This window comes from Nesoenas mayeri, assembly GCF_963082525.1.
Source record: "Nesoenas mayeri genome assembly, chromosome: 9".
NCBI classification, from domain to species: Eukaryota; Metazoa; Chordata; class Aves; order Columbiformes; family Columbidae; genus Nesoenas; species Nesoenas mayeri.
Genome location: NC_137557.1, coordinates 6,228,021 through 6,252,428, shown reverse-complemented (window position 1 = coordinate 6,252,428; position 24,408 = coordinate 6,228,021).

The window sequence follows — 24,408 nt, the reverse complement described above, 5'->3', positions numbered from 1 at the left end:
CAAAGGGGCACAAGTTTGGCAATCAGATGGGCATCCACCACTCGAATACATGGGACCGTGAGCCCAGTCCTTCCCAAGGGGAGTGAGCCCAGACCTGCATGGGAACAGCTACAGGGACCAGAGGCTACACAGGGTCCTCAAAAGCCCTGGGAAACAGAAGGACAAATAAAAATAACTTTAAAACAATCACTTCCCTGCCAGCACATGAACCAACAAACAGAATGGAAGCAGGTGAAATAGACATTCAAAGCCATTTCTCCAGGTTTCCAAGGCTGAGCAATTTTTCGCACCCTGAAATCCCAAGACGGGGCAGCCCTGGCCTGAGGAGGGGGGCTATGGGGTGCAGCTCTCCCCAGTGCCCATGCAGGACCTCCCACCATCTTGGCATGCACAGCAGGACCCGCTGCTCCTCTCAGGTTGTGGGGAGCACAGAGGCAGAAGGTCCATATTCACCCATCAGATCTGAGCCTCATCTTTGCTCCAGGACAGAGGCAGACTCATTTTCCATAAAGGACTTACACTCCCTTACCAGGGATGCGACTATTAGGTGACAAAGTCTTTGCATGTATGGAGACAGAATGGTGGATTCAGGTACGTTTTTGCTGCTGTAATGAAGGATGATGATGCCTGATCCAAACAAAGAAGATCCATCGTTATATGACACTGCATGTGTCTAGACAGCTGCTCTTAAAAGCCTGCCAAGAACTTTTACACTGTTAGTTCTCAGAAGCTCAGAAACTCCAAGCCAGGCCATGCAAACCGTTTATAATTCCCTTCACTGCAGGGCTACAAAGGGCTTCAATAGAATTGTACTTGAAGCTGTGTCTGCAGAAATATCACAGCAAAGGTGGCAAGTCCTCAGCAACCACACAACAGTCTGTACCATGTCCAGGGCTGGTTTGATAATGTAAGAAAACCAAAACCTCTTTTCTTTTTTCCTAGCAGAAGTCTCCAGTGTTTCCAAAACATTCAAATTAAAACTAACAAACCCCACAATACACTTTCTCAGACACCAGAGGACTTTTTAAATACCAAGGTGACTGCAACCAGAAGTCACCACAGCTTAATAAATTTGGGTGAAGTGACTTCTCGGTGGTTTCAGCTAAAGGGCTTGGCCTCGTGTTTGCAGCAGGCTGGGAGCACACATGGTCACCGCAGCTCAGCCAACATTCAGCAGGATAACAAACCACCTCCCTGCAGCCTTACAACCCCATGAAGGTAAGAGTTATCCCCACTTTGCTGATGGAAAAATGAAGTTCAGAGCTGTGCTGCCCCATTACACTCACTCCTGGATGGAAAACCAAGGGATGCTTGAAGGACTTGGGATGGCAGCTACACCAGGTACAGCCTTGCAGAAGACAAATGGACTGCGGCCTGAGAAAAGCACAAGGGAGCAGAAGGAGCTGAGCAAGTGCCAGCCAGTAAGGAAGATGCTGTGGCCCATAAGGCAGCAAAGAAGAGTTCTTCCAAAGGAGGAGACCTCCCAGTGGAGCTGGAAAAGGGAGAGAAGAGGTCCCCAGGTCCCCCCAGATAATCCCAGAAAAATTTCAGCCCATTGCTATCAATCATGCTTTTAACCACGCCACTCATAACATTTAACAGAGGCAAAAACAAGTGTGTCACACAGCTACCCATGAACAGGAGGTGAAGCCCATGGCACATCTCCTTTAAAAACAGCCAAAACATATTGCACAGAATTTGCACTTGGATGATTCAGATCCTGTCCTTACAAACAGATGCTACAGTCTTTATCCTACAAAGGACAACTGCATTGAGAAAGACTCCTCCTTTCGCCTCAGAATTTGTGACCCTGTATGTCACAGCTTTTTGTGTGTAAGTAATGCCCATCCCTGCACAGGCAGATGGGGATGAACACTATGGCTGGTATCAAGCGGGGTTGCTCCTTCTCTTAAAAACCTGTGCTTCCAGCTCCACTAGAAGAATCCCCATCTGCTCAGATACCTCAAATGGTCAAAATCTGGCAAATGCTGAGTACTACCTTCCCTTAGAGACTTCACTAACAAACATCTGAGCAAAATCACAATGGCCCACCTGCATGTACTCCTCCAAAAATGTATTTGGTTCAAAGCACTTCTCCCTCACCTCCTCTGGTATAAGCTCATATTTCTCTGCTAGTAGCCGAGGTGCTGCTGACACCCTGAGCAGGAGGGTGATCGCCTTTCAGAGCTTCAAAGCCTCAGTGAAATAACCAGCTGCAGCCCAGGGTGGAAATCAGCACTGGGACCAGTAGTCCTCATTAACTAAAATAGCCCTAGAACTTCCTTGAGAGCACTATTGGAATTTATCTGGTTAAACATGCAAATATATCAAACCCAACAAAGACTTAAACTTTGTACCTATACAATGCAAGAACACGTTCATTACAGATGTCATAACACACCTACAACAAACTGCTACTGCATTTCCAGAGAAGGAAATTTAGGCATCTGTATGAGCAGTGGGTTGTCAGAGAGAAAAAGTACTACAGTCAAGGAAAGAACTCTAGTTTGCCCCATTTTCCAGCCTATCACAGATGTGTACCCAAGGATGCAAGTCTTTTCTTATTAAATGAGGAACCAACAACCCTTCTGGCGCAACACCTCAAGCTTTGTTTTTTATTCCTATTTTAGCATGTGCAAGTCATGAGGAGCTATGGGGACCTGTGAGCTTCTGCTTCTCAGAGCGACCAGACACTCCTGAACAACAGCTCTCAGTAGTTCAAAGCTGGCACCTGCAAGTTTCTGCCAAGCTCCTGGGTTCCCAAAAGATATTCTACAATCCTCCTTCTAGATTGACAAGTCCACTTTTGCACTACCCTCTGATAAACACAAATGGACATATGATGCAAAATAACATGCATTGGGACAGCGAGGAGATGTTAGCATTGTGCAAACAAGCCTTCAACAATACATCATACATGGAGATGAAAGCCCCAAGATCCTATCCTCTTGCTAAAGTACTGTTTACATTAGTGAGACTTAAAGTGGATTTTAAACATCAGCTGAGAACTCCACTCAGTTAAGGGGGTCATCCAAGCACCTTCACAGGAGCCAACCTCCACGCTAGGGTAACCTGAACTTAGAAGGTTTTGCTTGGGCCAATGCTGGAGAGAAGACTCAATCAGGAAAGCACCCAGTGTCACTGCTGGTCTTGGCAAGGTTGGATTTACTACAGTGATGACTAGAAAGAGGATCTGCCTAGTCTGGAGGCCAGAGGTCCAAAAGGTAAGCCAAAAAGTAACTCATTCCCTTTCCTAGCAAACTGTGTTTTCAGCTGCAAGTCGCTTTGGCAGCCTTCCTACCAGAGGATGCGACAGGTCAAGACAAGGGTTCACTCCCGGCCAGGCTGAGTGGGGACACGAAACACAAGAACAGAGAGCGCTTTGCAAACATGGGCTGAAACACCAGGAGGACTTCATCTCCTGGACAGCAAGGGACGCTGCTGGCCAGGGCTGCCGGGCTCCAGCAAGCACCGACCTGCAGCAGAGCAAGGATGGGGGAAGTACCAAGGCATGTGGAAAAGCAGCCAAGGCAGGTCTTCAGGCACCCAGCTGCACCACACCTGCCTCGCGAACACCTTCGGCTTCTCTTTTCTGCGAAAATCAAATGTGGTAGCATTGCATAAGAAAAAAATGTCACTTCAACTCCTTATTAAAGGTAATTGCCTCTCCCACCCCTTTTTTCATTAACAACACTCAAGCATTCAAATGATCCTGTTATTTCCAGGCAAAACGTTAGTCTTCTTATGAAGAACCTATATATTAACACAATCTATTGTTACAAAAGTAAAAAGTTGTACTGAAAAAAATCAATTCAGAAGCAGTGTCCCATCCACCTGAATGGGAATTCACTTACATAAACCTCACACACAGGGAAACCCATAAGTGCTTGGGGAACAATGCTCATATGGGGAAATGATGCAGCAGTAACCACATTACTCTTCTAGGCAGTAGCTATCCGCTTAAATATTATACAATGCACCTGCTTATTATTCTTATTACACAATATCGTGTTCAAATCCACACTGCAAGCATCCCACTCATTGCAAAAAAAGACATTAAAGGGAAGCATTCTATAGTAGCACGTTACACCACACCAATTCCAAGCAGGCTGTCATTCCAATCACACCAGATGGCATTTTGACTCCAACAGTATCCTTCAGTGAAACATCCTTGTTACAGCATTATCTTGCTATGCGGAGCCCTTTTGAAATGAATGGTAAAAATTCTCTTAGTCATTTCAAAAGGACTGTGTTGATCAGAGCAGTTTAACTTTTCGCATCATCTTTTCCAATAATTTGCAAAACTGTGAGGCCAAAACAGGCCATCTTTAATAAAAGAATTAAAAATAACTGAAATCAGCACCTGCCTTAGGAAGGAACTACAGAACAGAGCTGCGTATCCCAAATCAAGGGAGCCTTATGTGCCATTTCAGATTCAGGTCAACTCAGAAAATCACTTAAGCACATGATTAACTTTAATGTGTGCTGAAGTTGCTTTGACTTCCGTAGGACTTAAGCATATATTTACTGCTCTCCTGTACAGAAATACTCCCTTAAACCAGATCATGTTTTGTAAGGATGCTGCATACACACAGACACACGTGCAGCTCATGCCCTCAGCAAAGCTCTGGCTCCCCAGCCCAGCTCCAAACCAGATTGCCTTAATTTTGTGCCCAGCTACAGACTGAAATGTTTCATCCTGAACTCTAAATAAACACCACCCTGAGGTCTGGAAGTGATTTATCTGGAACAGGGCCTTTATGAAAAGTCAGCTCGAGGTTTTAGTCTTGGTAAGTGATGCAAAGTCTGATGAGAAACACTACAACACACCAGCGCTGCAGATCTGTCCAAGAAGAGGTGGCCTCCCTGGGCACAGTTACATCTGCTCTGGACCACTCTGTGGGATCCAGCAGGATCTTGGTTTCCCAGTTCACTGTGCCACAGAGGAGAGGGGTGACCTCTGGTCCAGCAGCCAAGCGCTCACCAAGGACCACAGTTACTGTCCCACATTCTGCTCACAGCCACCACCATGCAACTCAACATATCTCCCATCACGACAACCAGTGCAGCATTGTCTCACCACAGAGCCAAGAGCAAGGAAGGATGCAAAAAGTGACTGAAAGCACCTCTTCAGTCCTGCCCCACAAGGTGGGCTGAAGGACTATAGCGGTGACCAAAAAGCACCTGAAGCATCCCTATCAAGGAGCTCTTGTGTTTCAAAATAGAAGCTTAACCCAAAAAAGCCCCTTTGTCCATCCCTTCCCTTCACCAGCTACTCTCTTGCTGTTACAGTTAATTGCAAGCACATTGTTCCTACAGCTTCTCTGATAGAAAAGCACTCCAGCTACGTAGGGGCTTGGTTTTCCCATCTTCCGCATTCTCAGGGCAATGTAATAGATTATTATTATATATGTCAGCTTTGCAAACAACTACAGCATCCATGCTGAGTGCCTGTGCATGGCATGCTGTTTCTTAGTGTGATTCAAAATAGCCGAGATATTAAAATTCCACAAAGAAGTGAGTTTCTAATGGAAAAACTGATAGGCCAGATGTTAATATTGATGATTATTTTGCTAGCCCAAGGTGGAGCCCAAACCCCTCTAGGTTAGAAGGCCTCACCCTTCCCCTTTCCTCAATGACCCACATTACAGTCTAGCTGCTCCCACAGCCACCCATCCCTTGGTTTACTTGCCCAGAACAGTGATGCACACAATCTTCTCTAAGCCCGGCCCTTCCCCTGTGTTAATTATTGCTACCAAAAAGCACATTGATAAGGGATCAACAAGCTCTTCCATGCTGAAGTTGTCATGGGAGTAGAAATACTTGGCAGTAAGACATCAAATGCCGCATTCAGGATTTGGATTCCACCAGCTCAATGGCTCCACACAACCCTCCCTTTGGGGAAGCCCCGACTGAACAAAACTCAACTCCGCTTAAATGCTCTGCTCAGCAGTGCAGGATTACTTTATTTTACCTCTTGAAATCTCCCTCTTTTGGATGCCACCTGGCAAAAAAAATATTATTATAAGAAATCTTTGTAGATTAGAGATATCAAGGTCTTAATATCAAGCCCTTTACCAGGCAGCAGGAAAGGATATGGACAGTAAAACATGTGTTCCCAGTGCATCAACAACTTCCCTGTGCCTGGGCTTGATGTCTGATTCAAACTCACACTGGCCTTTTTAAACTACTTCTATCCAATGTGGTGAAACTGGCTCCGGGAGCTGCCTGACACGTCAGCTTTGTGCCCGAAGCCAAGAGCAAAGGTGCTGCTTACCAGGGCTGCTGTGCAAAGGGCCACCAAGTGATGCTGTTCCCTCCTGCAATACAGCTTCTGGGGTCCTCTGGGATCTCCCACACCACGTGCAATGGGATCCTGCATCTCCAGCATCACGGGGGCTCATAGAGCTAGGGAGAAGTCTCAATCTGTGCTCCCACACAAAGGGGCAAGGGGGTTTGAACCAGAGGGTCCCAACATGCCTCCCAGAAGAATAAAACCAAGTGCTATCCAAAAGCAAAAAGAAAACAGAAAAGTTTATTGCCTGTGTCATTTAAATATGGATTTGTCTAACAGAAACATACCAGGAGCCTCCTGTCTCCCTCCCTCAGCCCCTGCAAAGAAACACATCACCACCTTTCTCCAAAGGTGACAAAAGAGCAAATAGGAGAAAGGGTGACAGAGGCAGGAGGAGGACAGTTGCAGGGTGCTGCAGCTTCCCATTTCAAAGCAACAAACTCTTTCCACTGTTAAGTTCAACTGAGTATCAATGAAGGGTAAGACTTGAGAAAAAAACGCAGGTAGTTTCAAGACCTACATCTGTGCCAAGTCCCTTGCTCGCCTTTTCAGTATGTTAAATAAAATAAATCACAGAGTTTCAGTAGTTTCTTTCTCTACCAGTTGCTGTGGGAAAATCCTGCACAAACCATTGGAGAAACAAGCTACTTTGAAACACAAAAATGATTGCGCACATCTATTTAACATGAAGCAAAACGGAAAAAACACGGTTTTCCCCGAATTATAGTGTGAAATTTTGATAAAAGGGAACGTTATTTTCTTTGAAGCTAGTGCCGTCCTTTCAAGCCATGCTTCAGTCGCCTGAATCATATGCCAAGACCACCAACACGATGCAATTTCCATCTCCAAAGCTTTGGTCTTGTAGGATTTACTCGTTTAAGCTGCGAGAGAGAGAAGCACATTACATACTGCTGACGGCGTGCATTTGTGCGTGTGAACACAGATGAGGATGAGGTGAGATTAGGACAAACTTGCAGGGAATTAGCCCAGCGGGTTATTTATTCCATGGCAGCGCAGATTAAAAGGGCTGACTGTCTCTTTGGCCTTATGAGCGCTCACGTGAGTTATCAAGCACGTTTTATGAGCAGGGAGGGGAGGAGATTTCATCATCCAGGTAAATATCTCTATAAATAAACGGTGCATTTAATGAACAGCAGTTTGCATATGAGCAGCATGACACCGCCTGGGATCCTGGAATGTCTTACAAAGAAAAGCTCTATTTTAGCATCCCTGGGGTGGGTGGGCTGGATCGGTCCCAGCTGACAAGCAGGTATGTTGAGTCAGAAGGGCTCACCCCCCACCTCACAATCTCAGGGTCCTCAGACAGGACCAGTGTTGCCCAGTATGCTCCAGTTCAGCAGCATGACCAGCAGTTAAAGCCTCCCAGTCCCACCCTGGCATGGACAGGCACTTTGCTTGTGCCCTGTCCCACTGGACCAGGCTTCAGGCTCTCGAGGGATTTAGTAGCAGAAACCAGGCGGCCTCATTCCTACTGACCCATTCTCACCGTAACATATTTCTCATTTCCGAGCGACTGGCTGCTCTCTCTCAGTTCTGGTTAATATTATTTGTGTTTTAATGCTTTCTAGGAACCATTCCAGCTTTACATCACAACAAATACCACTCGGTAGGGGAAACACTTAATCTGCCTGGCTGCGCTTCGGGTACTTTGCTTTAGGAACTGGTCCAGGCAGTCACAGAAGCAGCAGTGCCTGCTCCACGACCAGAGCAATCCCCACACACACTCAGCCCCATCGGGGATGTGGCCCATAGTTCTGAAGGTGACTTCGACCAAGGTTGAACTCTAGAGCTCCTCCAGAAATCCTCCAAGGAGCATGAGCAAGCAAAATGCAGAGAAACCCACAAAAGCTCAAGATCAAAGGACTCTTTGGGTTCTTTTTCTTTGTAGACACATTGGGTATTTCCCATTTTCTTCCTCTTTGGTCTCACCAGCAGCAGGTCTTCCCGTGGCCATCGTTGCCATAGACTGAGGCTGAACTAGTGTTGTACAACACCCAGGAGGAAGTTTCCACAGCACCACTTACCAGAAGGGGAAGCTGAGGCAGAGAGAAGCATGGGAAGTGCTTTTCCAATTCACTTGAGACTATTGATTCAGATACTAACCTTGAGAGAGGCCTCTTTAATTTATGAATTTTCACATGAACTCCACCAAAACACAACAACACTCACACTGGCTTTCTGGGAAGCACTGAAGAGGCACAAAATTACACAAGAAATCTGTGACAGAGATGAAAACAGAAATATTGCATTTTATGAGCTCGCAATCCAACTTCTCTAAAAAATATCTCTCCATTTCTTGAGGGCGTCTTCCTTTAGCTCTACCCTTGCGCCAGTTTGAGCCAAAAGGAATCACTTTACCCTCTTTCAAGCAAGAAGTTGTTTTCTCTACTGAGCAGGGATGTAACCAGATCAACAAAGACTTACAGGTCAGCTCCTCATCTGCAATTCCACCTCTTGTTTGTGGTTTGTGCATTATTTACTCTCACAAAGAGAAGGTAAAAGAAAACACACAAAAAGAGAACCCACTCAAGGAGATCTGCTCTTTGAGACAGGCAGGACAAGCTCAAAAAGGGAATATTTACTGTCATCAGTCAGCCCCAGGGAGGGTAGAGGGGGAGCTCAATGTTATGCCATGTTAATTATTTACTCTCAGATTTTCTCAGGAACTTGTAACCCACACCCAGCAGCTCAGGAGCACACCCACAGGGTGCAGGCAATGAGGAAATTGGGGAGGGAGAAGAGGAGATACCTTAAATCACCAGGAAAATGCTAAGAGTTTGAAGCCAGGGATTATCAACCAGACAGAATTACCCAGTTACGCAGCTGTGAGGAGGAACAAGAGGGTAAAAACCCCAAGGAACGCTGAGCACTGCTAGGTTCCCAAAATACACAAAGCACAGACAACAGGCACAAAAGACTGAGGCTATTACATTAAGATACAGATTACACTGCATCCACCAGCACTAAAAAAATATCCTCAAGAAACTTAACCTACCTCTTCCCAGCAAAGCCATACAGTGCCATGGAACAGCAGGAGCATCTGAGCTCCAGGAGACCTGGAGGTCTCCCATCAATGTATTCCCCACAAGAACTCCACTTATGTCCTATCACCAAGTAAAAACACTTCTCCATGAATTTTAGTCAATATTTAGGTTTTGGAGGGGAGGGAGTTTTGTGTTGTACTGTTTTTCTTAAATCAAAGAGGAACTAGAAAGTTTGAAAGTTCAGATTCTGGAGAGGTCTGTGGGTTTTAATGGGGGCGGGGGAGGGGGAAGGTGTTTAGGAGTTATTTTTTCTCAAAAACAGGATGTACTTTTTCCTGTTTCTTTCTAAATTTTTCCCCCACGTGAAAACACTTCCCATTTTCCACCCAAGCACTACTTTTGAACTCTTCACAGCAGCAAACTCCACTCCATCGGTGTTGGTGGGGAGCACTTCGACAGGCTGACCCTACCCCCTTTGCAATGCCCTCCTTCTGAACTCCAAATTAATCCCCTGCTCACATTAACATTCATTCCCCCCCCACCCAATCTAACTAACCCTTGCATCTCCTCTTATATATTACTAAACAGTGGACTGAATCAACACATCTCAATTTTGGGAGGAGAAACCATTCACACCATGTTGTTTTCACCCGAGAACCACTGACTGTGTCACATCCAGCCCTGGCACATCACTCCCCTCTGCTCCTTCCTTGGCCAGCCCAGCTCCCAAGCATTGTTTTTGTGTAGGTCCTATAATCCCACCCACCACACAACATAGTAAATGCTCACTTAGACTTTTCAGTTGGTGGTTTGGTTTTGGTTTGGCTTTTTTCTTTAACCAAGTGACATTTTTTCAAACTAGATGACTTTTTCCACTTTAAATGTTAACAAGAGAGTGTAGGGGGTGAAATGGTGATGAAATTAATCCATTCATCTTTCTCCTCTAGTTCGATGCAACATTGCCCTTAGTCTCTTATGCAGCAGCAGCACTTTGCAAATGTATTTCTTCCAGCAAAGTATTTAAATAATGTGGAGAAATGATCTACTAAGATGATTGACCTATACGTTCTCTCTTTTCTAGCACTTTTCAATCACCATTGCTCAATGCATTAGAAATAGCTGTTCTCATGTCTTTTTCTAAGCTCCTTCACATTGTATACAATGTCCCTCCTGCCTTTAAATGCCTCAAGGTGCAGAGTGTCTCAGGCATCAGGACCACACACCAGACAAATCCTCTAAAGCCACTCCAGGCTAATACACAGGAATCAGGAGCGCAAGGTTTAGGACTGAAGTTTTTACCTTAGGAAGTCCCTTGTGTTGTCAACACAAGTCAGCCACAAACCCAACCAAGCCGGCAGCACTTGGAGATTATTGTGCCACATCACCTTCTCATCAGCATACAATGGACAAGACAAAAGCAATTTTTGTCCCCTCTCAGGCATGCCAAGGACAATAGTTATCATTTTTAGTCCAGTTCATCTTCCTGCTTGAGCATGAACCACGCACCGGTTTGTCCTGTCAGATGAGAGCACCTCATGTTTGCCAAGGTGAGCAATAGGGAAGGAGAGCTTCTCTACATGACACAGGAGAGGGAAATGCACAGTTCTTGACTTTGATGCATGGAGCAGCTTTAACCATGGAGACCACTTAAAGAGATGGCCAGGACAGCAAGCATCTGCTTGGACACAGGGAGAGCAGGGAGGGGAACCACCTTATATCCAGAGTGACTTCTGGCAGGGAAGAATGATGGGGTTGTTCTAACATCCATCTCTTATGCATGGATGCAATACCTTTTGTTTTCCTACCTCTTCAGGTGCTTTCCTCCCACTGCCAGAAGCTTCTAAGGAGACGTTGCTTTCTCTCCTACAGCATGTATCAATATTTTGAGCACTCACCAGCAAGTCCAGTTTCCTCCTGATCCTGATAAACTGGATGGCGAGCCTCACGCCCTGATTACAAGCCACCAGTGTGCTCCACAGACCACTCCTAAAGCAGTTGAGGTTATCAGAGCAATCTCGGGAAAACAAAGGTAGGTTCTCCCACAGCCCCGGCCTAAAAGCTGATCCTTGTGATTGCATTTAGCTCAGGTCTATAAAATACACGACTTATTTAGAATAGAAAAACAACACAGCAGGATTAGATCACAGCAGACACTGTGCACTCAACAATTTTCATTCCAACTTTCTTTACCTCTAAATCCTTCCCATTCCACTCTCTCTCCTTCTCCCCCCCCCACCCCCCCCAAAAAAAAAAATCAGGCTGGGACCCAGTCTAGATGTTCTCCCCATATAATCTGTCCAAACTACTGACTTGAGGTCACCAATTACATAGAGGACACAAGCTTGCAGTGAGGAGTAGAACCTCATCTGTTTCATATACCCGTATGGCAATTTGCTCTCACTGACTGCTGTGTCCGTCCATTGGCTGCCAAGAGCATCCCAGCTCCCAGCGCTGCTCCCCTTCCAGCGCGACAGTGTGGAGCAGGCACAATTTAAGTGGAAACCCAGCCTGCACATTTCTCTTACTGTTTAACCAGCACCTCACCTTCTAGACCAAGGTCCAATACCCAAAAGCAAGGATTTGCTGTCACTTCTGTTCCAGCAAGTGTGTTTTTTGGGGTTTTTTTTTTAAAGGAAAGGAACAAGGAGGACGCCCCATCACCAGTAAGGAGAACCACTGGCTCCCCACCAGCATACCCTACTGTTGTCAATGGGCTTGCAGGAACAGGAGGTGGGGACAAGCCAAGCAGTTTGACTGTTCACATATGGCACCAGGGAAACTCAGCTTTACCTTTCTCCTTCAGTCCTATTCTGTCCTTTTCCAAAAGGAAAAAAAAAAAAAAAAGAAATATATATAGGTATGTATGTATATATAGGGAGGGGGGAAAAACATAGTGAAGGTGCTGCACTACTCATGGGAGATGAGCGACAAGCCTTGTCGCAGCTCCCAGGTGTGGTGGAGAGAAGAGGAAGCTCTGCTGCCAATCCCACCCATCCCTATGCCGACACATGAGCCAGCAATCAGCCCAGCTACAGATATCATGCCATTCGGCTCTGCTTTCTCCTGTGAAATGTGAGATGGGGGGATGCCAGCACATTACCAGAGAATCAGTGGCAGTTGGGTAACAGCACAACAAACAGGAGGCATAAGAGGTGGCACAGCACCACGAGAACACAAAACCCAATCTCAACAATCCCCCCGGTCTCAGAAGCCTGTAGGGATGGACCATTTCACAAGCCCAGGCTCTGCTGTTGAGCATCACCCACCCCTCCAGCACCGCCTGCTGCCCTGGCCACCAGCTCCACCAGGGTTTGTCACCGGCCGAAAGGCCCATGACCGCTCTCAATGTCATGCTGCCCACCCAGAAAGGCAACACTGAAATCTACTCCTGTTTTCCATGAGCTAAGCAAAACAGCTTAAATATTACCCAGCGCTGCCAGCTCTTGTGATGGGTACATGCTTTCAGGATCAGGAGGACAACTTTATTTAAATGGCAGGTGGAACATCAGCTTTATCACCCAATTCATTTGTGTCAAGCCCTTATGCAAGCGGGTACGAGCGTGCCCCGTCACTCACCCAGCCGGCTCACACAAAAGGACAATGTGCCAAGCCAGGGCAGGGAAAGCAAGCACGCTGACCCCTCCATTAAAAATCAGCATCACCCAACCTTTTATAGACAACAGCTGATCTCCTAAGGACTCCCTGTTACCATAAAACAAATAGCAAAAAATTCAGAGCCAGTCACGCGTCTTGGAATCTGCCCACCAAGGTAGGTAGCGACTTCAAAACACAAACAGTTTGCAGAAAAGATGCCCTGGGCAGATGACCTTATTTTGGGGAGAACAGAGCTTTTTTTTCCCCTCTCCCTGTTTTAGCTTACTCTACCTTCCAAAACAGCCTGAACTAAGTCAAAAAAGACATATTCAATTTGGAATGAAGCTGCAGGCATATGAAGCGCTTGCAGAAGAGCTGTGGCAGAACAAGTTGTTCCTCAATAGCTATTCTGAACCACAGCTCAGTAACAGATCCAGAGTATGTCTCCGTAAATGAGACATTGTGTTGATCTGACAGCCCAGTTGGAGTGGTGGGTAGAAGCTTAAAACCTTTACAAAAGCATAAGCTCTCGCTGGCAATTCCCTTGAACTACGGGCACACCGACCCAAGGAACATCAGACGTAATTCACGTCTTTTCTGGAGACGTGCTTTCCAGCCTCGAGTGTTCAAAAATCATCAGTCCAGCCTCAAAGTTGGTAAGACTGGCTTAAAAACTAACATAATAGAAATAAGTGTGTTTGAAGTTTTGCCCCTATTGGCACTCTGCATAGAGCCCTTTTCCCAAAGCTTTCCTAAACAACCACAAGTCCCAGAACCTTATTTTAAATGAAAGACTAGATATTAAAGGAAATTATAGATTTAAGGGAGGAGGAGCTATAAAAGACTTTATATAGGGAGAACTTACAAGAAGACCACAATCAACAGAAATCACTGAATATCTTGAACATTAAAGCTAAGACACTGAACATCTCAAATTAAAACCCTGTTTTGGTCCTTACTGTTATTTGTGATTGCAAGGTCCCAGATCAAAAAGAATAACGACCTTTATCCTCACTGCTTTCATAGACTGAACATTGCCTTTCTGAAGAGAGATGGCTTCTTGAAATACAGTGTTATTATTTCCCCCCCTTCAAAACTTTGCCCAGCATTGCAAGCACTAGTTAATACAATCCCTTCCTGCACGCTCTGTCTCTCAGTATCCAGGTCTCCAGCACAGTACAAAAATCTTTAGGAATCGACATTCAAACAAAATAAACCGCGGATTTTTTTTCCCCAAAAAGCTTCACAGGTTTAGGGTTTTACAAAATAGCTTGCTTTTACAAAATGTAAATTCAGGATCAGGTTTAAATTGGTGTCTCATTACAACCACCCTGCCCTAAAACATGCATTTATTTCCTTTTCAGCAACATGAATGTGTTCACCGTGGCCAACTCACACCACATACACATAGCAGATAAATATACAAATATACGTATAGGTGCATGCTGTCTCTTCTGGAGCTAGCCATGACCGACACAAGGCTCATTCACCAGGAGGAGGGTTACTAAAGCCTTATCTGCACTTGAAGCGGTTTAGTGTTACTGGGCTGAAAGGAAACAGAGAGACATCCTGTTTATAGGCTGTAGAGCCCAATGGATAAACAAGTGCACCGCAGTTAAAGTTGAGTAGGGGGTAGGGGGGGGAGGAAAAAAATTAGAGACTTAGCATGTACCAGGATAATGAAACACCAGCTGAGCTGCATGCCTGGCAGCACAACCCAAGGCTGCGGGGCTGCAGAATGTACAGAATGTGCCACTGAGCCTGGGCTGCCGGCTCCTCCGACCCCTCCGCGGTCAGACCCTGCTCGTCTTTCACCCCAACGCTGCGACGCTTCCTGGCACCCGGTGAGGCAACACCAGAGCTATTTTTCCACCCCCTCCTCTCCGCTCTCCCAACGCACGCCCACGCTGCCGAAGCTTTCGATGTATTTTGTTTTTATCCGCCGGCAGGGCTGTGCCGTGGATCCTAGGGGTTTTCGCAGGGTCAGAGCGGGAAGGGCATCGTGCAAGGTCAAGCGCTCGCTGCAGCAATGTCTCTCTTCTCTGCTAGCGGCATGGGGAAGCTGATAGCCTTCCCTCAGCATCCAGTGGTGGACCCTGGGCTGGATGTGGCCTGAACTGAACCGGTGTCACTGGTGTAAACCCAATTCCAGCTACACCAGGGAGGAGACAGGCACAAGATTCATCCCTCCTACTCCTGTCCCATCAGGAAAATACTGAAGGTGTCTCCAGGTCAGACAGAGGTACCAGGTTCAACCTCATTTGAATTATCACTTGCCTACATAGGCCTGGCAAGAGCAAGCTGGGCCAGTACAGAACTGTGCAATAGATGCAAGGAACAGGAGAACTACAGAAAAACCCTACAAACATGCCTCTGCTTCTGACGTTAACTATGGACTGAGCAATGTGATAGAAAGAGTAAAGGTTCTACCTTGGTCCAGATCCAACAGTCCCTTGTGCCTCCAGGGAGCATAAACCCACAATACTCATCTGCTCTTGGACTGCCCTCAAACACAAAGCAGAAACCCTCTGGCCGTTCAACTCCTCCCCAGGCACCAACATCATGGTAATGGCAACCCACTAGGCTAGTTGCATGGAGCTACAGGCCACCTCCAGCCTCCACAGCAAACCTTGCCTCAGTAACACCACAATTCTGCAAAGAGCAGGTAGACAAGGATGCCCGCCTAGTGTTGACAACACCGTACCAAGCCGTGGGCAAACTAGGTAGGGAACGTGGCCCATCTGCCAGGCTCAGATAAGTAACAAGCACTACAAATACTCTTCTGACCAGGTCAATCTTCCTAAGAGTTGACTGCTTGCAATCCCACTTTCCACACCTTTGCTGTTCCACTGATCATTCTTTCCTCTTACCAGCGAACACAGGTGACCAACTCACATCCAAAGCCTCCTCACCCACCAAGACAGAAGGGAAAGTTCTGGCTCCCCTACTCTCAGTACAGGACAAGCATCCCACCCCAGCACATAGAGGAGGATTTGAACAGAGCACCAATACCTTGCAGGGTACCCCAAAACAAGAGTCCCAGGTCAAGGTTCATGTATGACTTCTCACATCTCTTTTGCCTTTTCATTTATTCACTGCCTTCCTTTATGTGCTCAGGAACTCTCTGCAATGGAGATACAAAACCCAACATGTTCTCCAGCCCTTCCAGTCTGAAAGATTCCACTGAAACCTGGTCCAAAGCATCAGCAAAGGGGAACTACCCCTGTGTGTACAAGCAGAGCTTGCTGACACCAGTGTTCACCCTCTGAGCACCTCCATCATAACACGACAAAAACACCCCACAGCTCTGCCAGGACACTCAAGAATGGGACTTTTGCATACTCTGATGGGTTCTGGGGATGAAGCAGCACTGTCAGGTCCTGAGCCGATGAACTGAGGCCCAGGGAACCTGAGAGCTACTCCCAAAAGAAAGTCCATTTCTCATTTGTTTCCTATTCTACTCTTTGTCTCGTGCAACCGAGACAGGCCTGACTCATACCAGGTTTCCATAGGACCTGACACAACAGGTTGATGGACTCGCCGCAAAATAAAACAACAAGCGTAAAGTGACTGTATCTTGTCCAAGAAGGACACAAATTCAAGACAGCCCTCAGAATCACAACTCCAAGGTAAATAATTGTTAATGAACCCCTTGCTCGTCAGCTCCATGTAGTCCTGAAGCCTTTATTTTGCCTTCTTTCCAGCTGGAAAGTTCATTGAGAATGAAAGCTAGTGACTCGCAGGGAGGAGTGACAGATGCTGTCTGCCTGTATGTGTGAAAAAAATCTGACAGGCAGAAATAATGCACCTCACATGTCTTATGGTGGCAGTGAAGCAATAAATAATCTAATAGACTATTAAGGCTCATAGTAATAATGTTGTGCTCCCTTTTCAGAAGCCACTCCCCACACCAGATGACATATGCCACAGTATAGATGTTCCTGGAACAGGGAGATATTTTTAACTCTCTTAGAGTGGCACAAAACTGTGAGTGTATCAGCCAAAATACCAGCCACCATAGCATTTATATATAGCCTTGAACATACCGTATATAGATGGGAACACAGACAGATACGTGGTATCTAGCAGCATTACAAACAGACATTCTTCTGCTGGTCTTGAAGCACTTGAGAAGAAACTTCCCAACCAGCAGCTCTGCCTGTGTTGCCCTGCCCTGTGCATCTCTCCATCAGCTCCTGCTCCTTGAGTATCTTAAGTACCATGTCTCAGTTCTCAAGGATCATCAAAAGTCTGTCCCTCCACCTCCTCATGTGTCCCCTCTCCTTACAGGGCACTGTGGTGACAGTGATCGGGTTTGCCCGCACCCCTCTGTACACACACCTTCTGAACCAGAACCCATGGGCCCCAAAACTTCCTCCCTCCTTGCTGAAAGAGGTGCTGAGAAGGGCTGAGAGGATCTTGAAGGCAGTGCAGTTCACTCAGGGACATCTCCATCTGACACGTGCAAACTCTAGATATGGCTCCTATTAGAGACAGGAACAAAGAGCTCAAAACTAGCAATAACTCCCCATGGAGCACCTGTAATCGCTTCCCAGGAACTCTACTGGCACACAAGTTACTGTAGGGGAAAAAGGAGAAAAAAAAAGAAGTTAAAAAGAAGTGGCTTGAGATAGCACAATGCATTTTCTAATGAGCATCAAATGTGCATCAGCATTTCAAACAGAGCATCGCACCCTTCAGAACCAGGTTTATGTTTAAGCTCTTGATACAGTTATCTGCCTAATAATAACCCCAAAGAGCACTCCTTGCCTGGCTGCCTGCCAGACCACATGCAGCTTCTATGCCCCCCTTTTTTTTTTTTTCCTTTTTAGCTTTTTTAAACTTTGTCAGACATGGAAACGTTGACTCTAAGAAATTCAGCCTATTCTGTGAAACAGATTGGCTGAGACTTTTTTGTTATTGAGGAAACCATGATTTGGGGGCTGGGGAGGGCAGACAAAGGGGAAAACGTGTGTATTGTGCCGTCATGTGTGCTTTATTTTCTCCTCTGGGAGAAAACAGTGAGAAAGGATCTGACCCAGTTGCTGTCAGCTGTGTTTGAAGTGATTGTATCAGCTCCACCTGCTTAATGTGGGTATTATTCAAGACTGCAAGGACAATGATTTGGAGACAAATCAGCAGCCACTGGTGCATTCTCAAGGGACAAATTTAATACACTCGTGCATGACACGAGCAATCCACAATAGCAGGACAGCCTCAAGGTTGGGGAGGAAGGAAAGCGAGGAGGGCTGAACATGTCCATGTGTTTGTCTGGGGAAAAAGAGATATTACAAGGAGATCACAGCATGTTCAAACATTTCAGAGTTTGCTGCATATTAATTCCAGTATCTGGGAGCAACAAAAGAACTGCACCAAGAGGGCCAGCAGCTACGGCTTGGGGAGGTACATCGTGTCCGTGTCAAGCTTTCAAAGCTTCATGAACTGCGAGGAGTTCAACACTGTTCCTTTATACTTAGAACAGCCTAGAGTTTTGCCATTTACACCTACTACGGGTCCGGCCCTGCACCACCGAGCCCAGATATGGTGTAGCCCCACTGAAGCACACCCTGCAGACCACTCCTTGCCACCGATCTACCTGTGAAAGCAGCATCAAAATAACAAAGGAGCCCCCAACAAGCATGTGCACAACAGGATAAGGTTGAACTGCGGCAGAAGCACCTCAAAGGCACTTAAACGGTGTTTTTTCAAAGGAAAAGATAAGAGAGGGGAAAAGTGTGCCTTTGCACATTCCAGTGCAAGCAGAAAGCCCCATGTCACTCTCATAGCTGATCAGGAGGGTGATGGTGGTGCTTGCTGTGCCGTTTTAAGTTCAGCGAGGCTGTTTTGAGTGGGTGCCCCACCACGACCTTTCAGCACAGTGCTCTGAAACATCCTCATGCCTTTTTTTCTTGAATCAAATTAACTATATGCAAACAGCACCACGTACACAGCAGGCTGCTGGTAGAACATCCATATCACTAGTAATAATTTAAGTTTTAACGTACAGGTCATGCCCACGAAGATTTTATCACCACATGTTCTGCCTCCACCATGAACCCCATTCCCAGCAGTTTTATTCTCAAAACTTCACTGTTTTTCACCAGCAACACTGACCAGAGAGCACATCCTGCTCACAGACACAGCACATAGCGCTCAAAAGGAAGAAAAGCCCTTTAGTCCATTCTGCATCTTTTTCCTCCAGGATCAGAGCAAATAAAGACATCTGATACCCTGTCCCAAGCCCTGGGAAACGCCAGTGTGGCATACCTTCTCCTCTCAACTGCTGTATATGCTTAAACACAGGTACTTCAAGATATATACCCATACGTACACACAATGACAACAAATGACACTCCACCAAAATAAATGACATCAAGCATCGGACTCATGTGACCCAAATGGGTGAGTTCTCATATAAATTGGCCTCTTTGCCCCTACAAAAATTGAGGAGATGGGAGAAAGCCAGGACAGAAGGCAGGCATCGCCCTTCGCAAACACCTAACAAGCCTAACTGAAAACACTGAGCCCAGGTTCAGAAACATCCCCCACACCATGCCAGGGCAGGCAGTTAGAGATGAAAAAGACCCACCAGGAAACCTCTTCTGTAAGAGTTGATATCTCAGCTATTAAAGAAGTTTCTATTTAAACAGACATTAATTGCATACACTCGGGAATTTCTTGGTTTTACCACTTAAAAAACACACCTAAAGACACTTTGAGGCTTTTCCTTTTTTCTCTCTCACCTTTATTTGCTCAGCAAACAACATTGTGTGCTCCCTGGATCCCATAACCTTCCGTTACTGCAACAGCAGCTTTGAAGCAGAACAGCAGTTATGTAGACACCTCACCAGGGACTGCCAAGCATCCTGGATCCTGCCCCTGCCATCAGGGCACACCATGATGCAGAAACTCACATTGCTCACTCCTCCCAAGACCTTCTCTCCCAGCCCAGGATGAATCAGAAGATGCCAATGGTACTACAAGATAAGACGACCAGGAGTGAATGCCCATTAACTCAACAACCTCCCTCTCAGGTTGAATTTGTCCCAGCAAAACTACCTGTTAGTGGTGAGGTTTGTTTATTAAAGGAGTGTTGCAAGTTTACCAGCAGATCAAGGCCTCGCTCACAGCAGGTGGAACACGTGCCATAACCGCAAACACTTTGTGGCCTTTTGAAGAGGCTGTTGAGGTCAGCCCAGTGATATTTCCCATCCGTTCACAGGCACACAGCATTTGCCAGGTCAGGGAGAGCACTGGATGGGCATCACCTGATGGAAACTGCACAGGAGGATGCTCTCCTCTGGGGTATCAGCACAATTACAGCCAGCTGCTGCAGCAAGGCTGCCCATAAAGCAGGGGTTTCAAACTAATTTTCAGCAGGTGCCACTTCAGCCTGGCGGTTGCCTTCAAAGGGCCGAATTTAATTTTAGGATTGTATAAATGTAATTACTCCTACGTTTATACAGTCCTAAAACTACATTCAGCCCTTTGAAGGCAACCGCCAGACTGATGTAGCCCCTGGTGAAAATGAGTTTGATGCCCCTGCTATAAAGGTATCTCTGAAGACCCCAGGAAGGAGGACAGGACAAAGGGAGTCAGGAAATGTGGATCAATTCTTGGCTGTGCCATATAATTAATAAACATGCATACATACAAATGCTTATATTCACCTGTGTGCATTTGTGTAGCTTTGAGCAAGTCCATTAGCCTTGAAAACCCAAGGACTGTGTAAGTACCTGCGGGCAAGAGAAAGCCCAGCATCTCCACCTCATCATTGCAAACAGCAAGGAACTTCAGCCAGGATGAAACCACTGAAACATCTCGCCAGTCCAAGGAAGCAATCAGTGGGACCAGCCCAAAGAACCTACTGGCAGATAACCTATGATAGTTTCTGTTATGTCCCTTTACATTGCCTGATGCCTTTGCACATCCATTGGCCTCCCTCCCAAGAAGGCAGACTGGGAGTGTGTGTTCCATGCCTCAAGCCATGTGAAATCCCCCAAGAGCGGCCAGGAATCTCCTTCCCCTCTGAAAGCCGCTCATCTCCACCATGCTCAACCTCAGCTCACCCAGAAAGTAAGGTCTGAACCAAAACTTGGACACCCTTTTGCTGGGCTGGCTGTTGCCACCAACCTGCATGCACCAAGAGACCTCACCAAAGCAGCCTCTGCAGCATCTCACAGAAGTGGAGGGGGGCGTGAGTGAGGAATCATTTCTGGCAATGAAAATGCAATGAAACATTTTGTATTGATCTATTGTGGAATGAGACATTCTTAGAGCAACTCACCTCCTCTTCCCCTCGCTTCCCCACACCCAAATTATGGACAGCAAGAAATGAGCCGAGATAATGGGCAATTTCAGATGTTCTAAACTCAGATTTTTCTTCTGCTGGAACACACAACAGTAGATGGACTGAGCTCCAGCAGAGATGCCCTTCATGTTCCCACGCCTTTTACCGGCTACTAAGAAGTTGTGTTTAACTAATGGGTAATTAGAAAAGGACTAGAAGGATGGGCAGCTACTTTGAGGAGGAAATGAGAAACCAGAAGGAAGCTCTGGAAAGCATCAGCAGTGAAAGGAGATTCAAAAAACAGATGGGGATCAGACAAACCCCCCCGAAAAAGATAAGCAAGCTGGAGGGGGATCAAACTGGGGAGGGAAAAGGTCTAGAGGTCTAGGTGAGGCTACTGTTACTGCTCCAGGAGAACTCTGTGGACTTTCCAGTGCACTTGCCAGGGTATAAATGTCAAACATCAAGGACAATCACTTCCAAAAAGAGGGGGAGGAAAAAACAGGAAAAACAAAAAAAAGACGGGGGGAAAACAACAGAGAAAGGGAAATAAGGCTGGTGATAGTGAATTCTTCCTTAACTTTCAGTCCTTGAAGATAAAACAAGACCCTTAAGGAAGCTGTAGAAGTCCCAAGGTCTTTTTAGGGAACTGAAGGCTGCATATGTAGGAACCAGATGACCGGTTTTCCCAGTTCAGTTCCACAGAAGTTAGTGCACAAGCACCTTTTTGAAAAGATTGCTGCGTTTTTACTGGGGAGTGCGTATGGTACAATGTGAACCACTGATCCCACCCCTATCCCATCAAGATGTCACTGAAGTGCATCGTGCTGCACGTGAAAACCTACACATATCATATACATCTATATCAAATATACACATGCAGACATGCAAGCCAATCTCTGACATGCTCTCTAAATCTCTAGAGGACTAACTTTGATGGCATTAAGCAGAAGGTGGCAAGTTACTTATGCACTTGCCTATTAAGGTTTGGCAGCAGTAGGCACACAGGACCACACGGTGTGTCACCACCCAGTGCCCCACCAGCCACATGGGGTATTTGAGCCCAGCGAGGAGATCTTTCAGGACCAAATACTCTTCATTGAGAGAAGAAACTGGTCCTTCATGTGCTGGGAGATGACTAATACCAGTAGCTGAGTTACAGCGTGGCTTTTAACACACAACGAAGAGACATTAAGGTCATCTTGACTCTCATCTACAGCATCCCACAGCATCCCCTCCCACAGCTGACTTGCTGCTCTTTTCTTTTTTGCCTCCTACTTCTTTTCTCACTTTCTACCCTCCCCTTCAACCTTCTTTCCTTTCAGGACTTCTCACCTCCTTCCATATCCATTTACCCTCCTCTCTCTATCCACTTCTCCTGCACCTTAAACAGGCTTCTCACCACCCACAACTCCCCAGTCAGGAGTCCTTTTCTTCTAGGAATCCTTTTAATCTGGATTTCAATCTCCAGCAACCACCCGTGCCCTCCCTTCCCTGGCCCTCAACTGCATATTTGTCTGCCTCAGATTGCAGACTCTTTAGGACAAGGACTGCCTTCTTCCCCACTTTAAAGCCCAGTATACATTTACAGGGCAGGTAAATGATAAATAAGCAGTCTCAGCATTTCAGGGTAGCGCAGCGTGGGCTCCCTCCACCAAGCTCCCTTGCTGTTTGCCTTCCCTCCGCCACTAACTAATCTACCCATAAGACTTTTTCTTATCTCTCAGCTACAAGGCTATCACTGAAATTTATCAGCATTCTTCAAAAAAATAGCTGAGAAAGGGAGGTGGGGAAACAAAGGGACTTTACCAGCCCTGCTCAACCCATAAGCTCAAACCCCAAGATGCAGAAGAGCCTGTGGGAGCACCGCAAGTGGAGAATACAGACAGAAATAACTCACTGGGATTATTTCAAACTCCACATGCCCATTTCTATTCAGTTTTCAGTGGGTTTCTGGACAAGCAGACACATGCAGCTGTTTGCTGGGAGCATCTATCAAATCTACATTGACTTCCACCAGCTAAGTGTGTCGCTGCCTTTGGAAGGAGATGGGAAAAGAGGCAAATAGGGTGTTGAAAGATGGGGTAAGGAAATAAAAAATTATGAAGAAAAGATTACCCATAACACACAGGACACCAAGAGCTGACTATGAGGTAGTCCATGCTCCAAGGGAAAAAATAATGGTGAAGGCAAAACCCCCCATTTGTGTCATGGTTGAGCCGATGTACTGAACCAACCAGCTGTTTGGCAACAACGTCCAGGTGTGATGGGGGATTTGCACAGTGGGAGTTGCACTTGTAAGGAATCAACGTGATAAAATGCTCATTCAACCAGGAAAAAAAAATGAGGGCAGGAATACTTGCTACACAGCTCACAGAGCTGACTCCATCAGCTGATTTCTTATCTCACGAGAACCTGAGTTGTCTGGGGTTTCCTAACACCCCAGGTTGCTGCTCTCTGCCCCCTTGAACTCCTCTGTCACACGGACTTCACCCCCCACATGCTCAAAAGCCATGTCCTCCTCTGTCCCTACAGTCTTAACAGCCTCTACGAGATTATCTGATGTAGTTCTCTTACACTCATATATCTCAGCAGAGAATTAGCCGATAACTAACAAAGCACTGCGGGTAGCGCGTGCGTCAGGAAGTATAAGCGATAACACTTATGCTATGAGAAACCTCATCCAGACCCTTAGGAAAAATTACAGCTCTTGTTATTGGTCTCATCTGAACTCACCAGCTATCCCCAGACTACACAGCAAACAGAAATGCCTCCACGTGAATAATGGAGGGGGGCATTCAAACCACCCTGCGATTAGAGATGGTCACTGACTCAGCAACAAGAAAGATGCGATGAAAATTAAGAACAAAAGCCAAGGGCAAAACAATCATCTAGAAAACAACAGGAGATCACGTATGAACAATCAAACCAAACTCTTCCGCGCTGAATGCATTTTTCTGCATTTCAGCGTTTCACGAGATAGAGATTGAAAAGCTGGTGCTTAATGCTGTCCCCAGAGACTTGCTGTGGAGTTTTTACATCGCTCAGCACCTCGTACATAAAAGGGCAGCAGCGGCAACGCTCCTGGTGAACTCCCACTGGCCAAGCTGTCTGGCAGGTACAGCTAAAAAAGCCATTTTTGGAAAATACTGCCTTTTTATAGCTTATCTCAGAGCAGACAGCTGCTCCACATCTCTAGAAATAGCAGAATTTAACAGCCATGT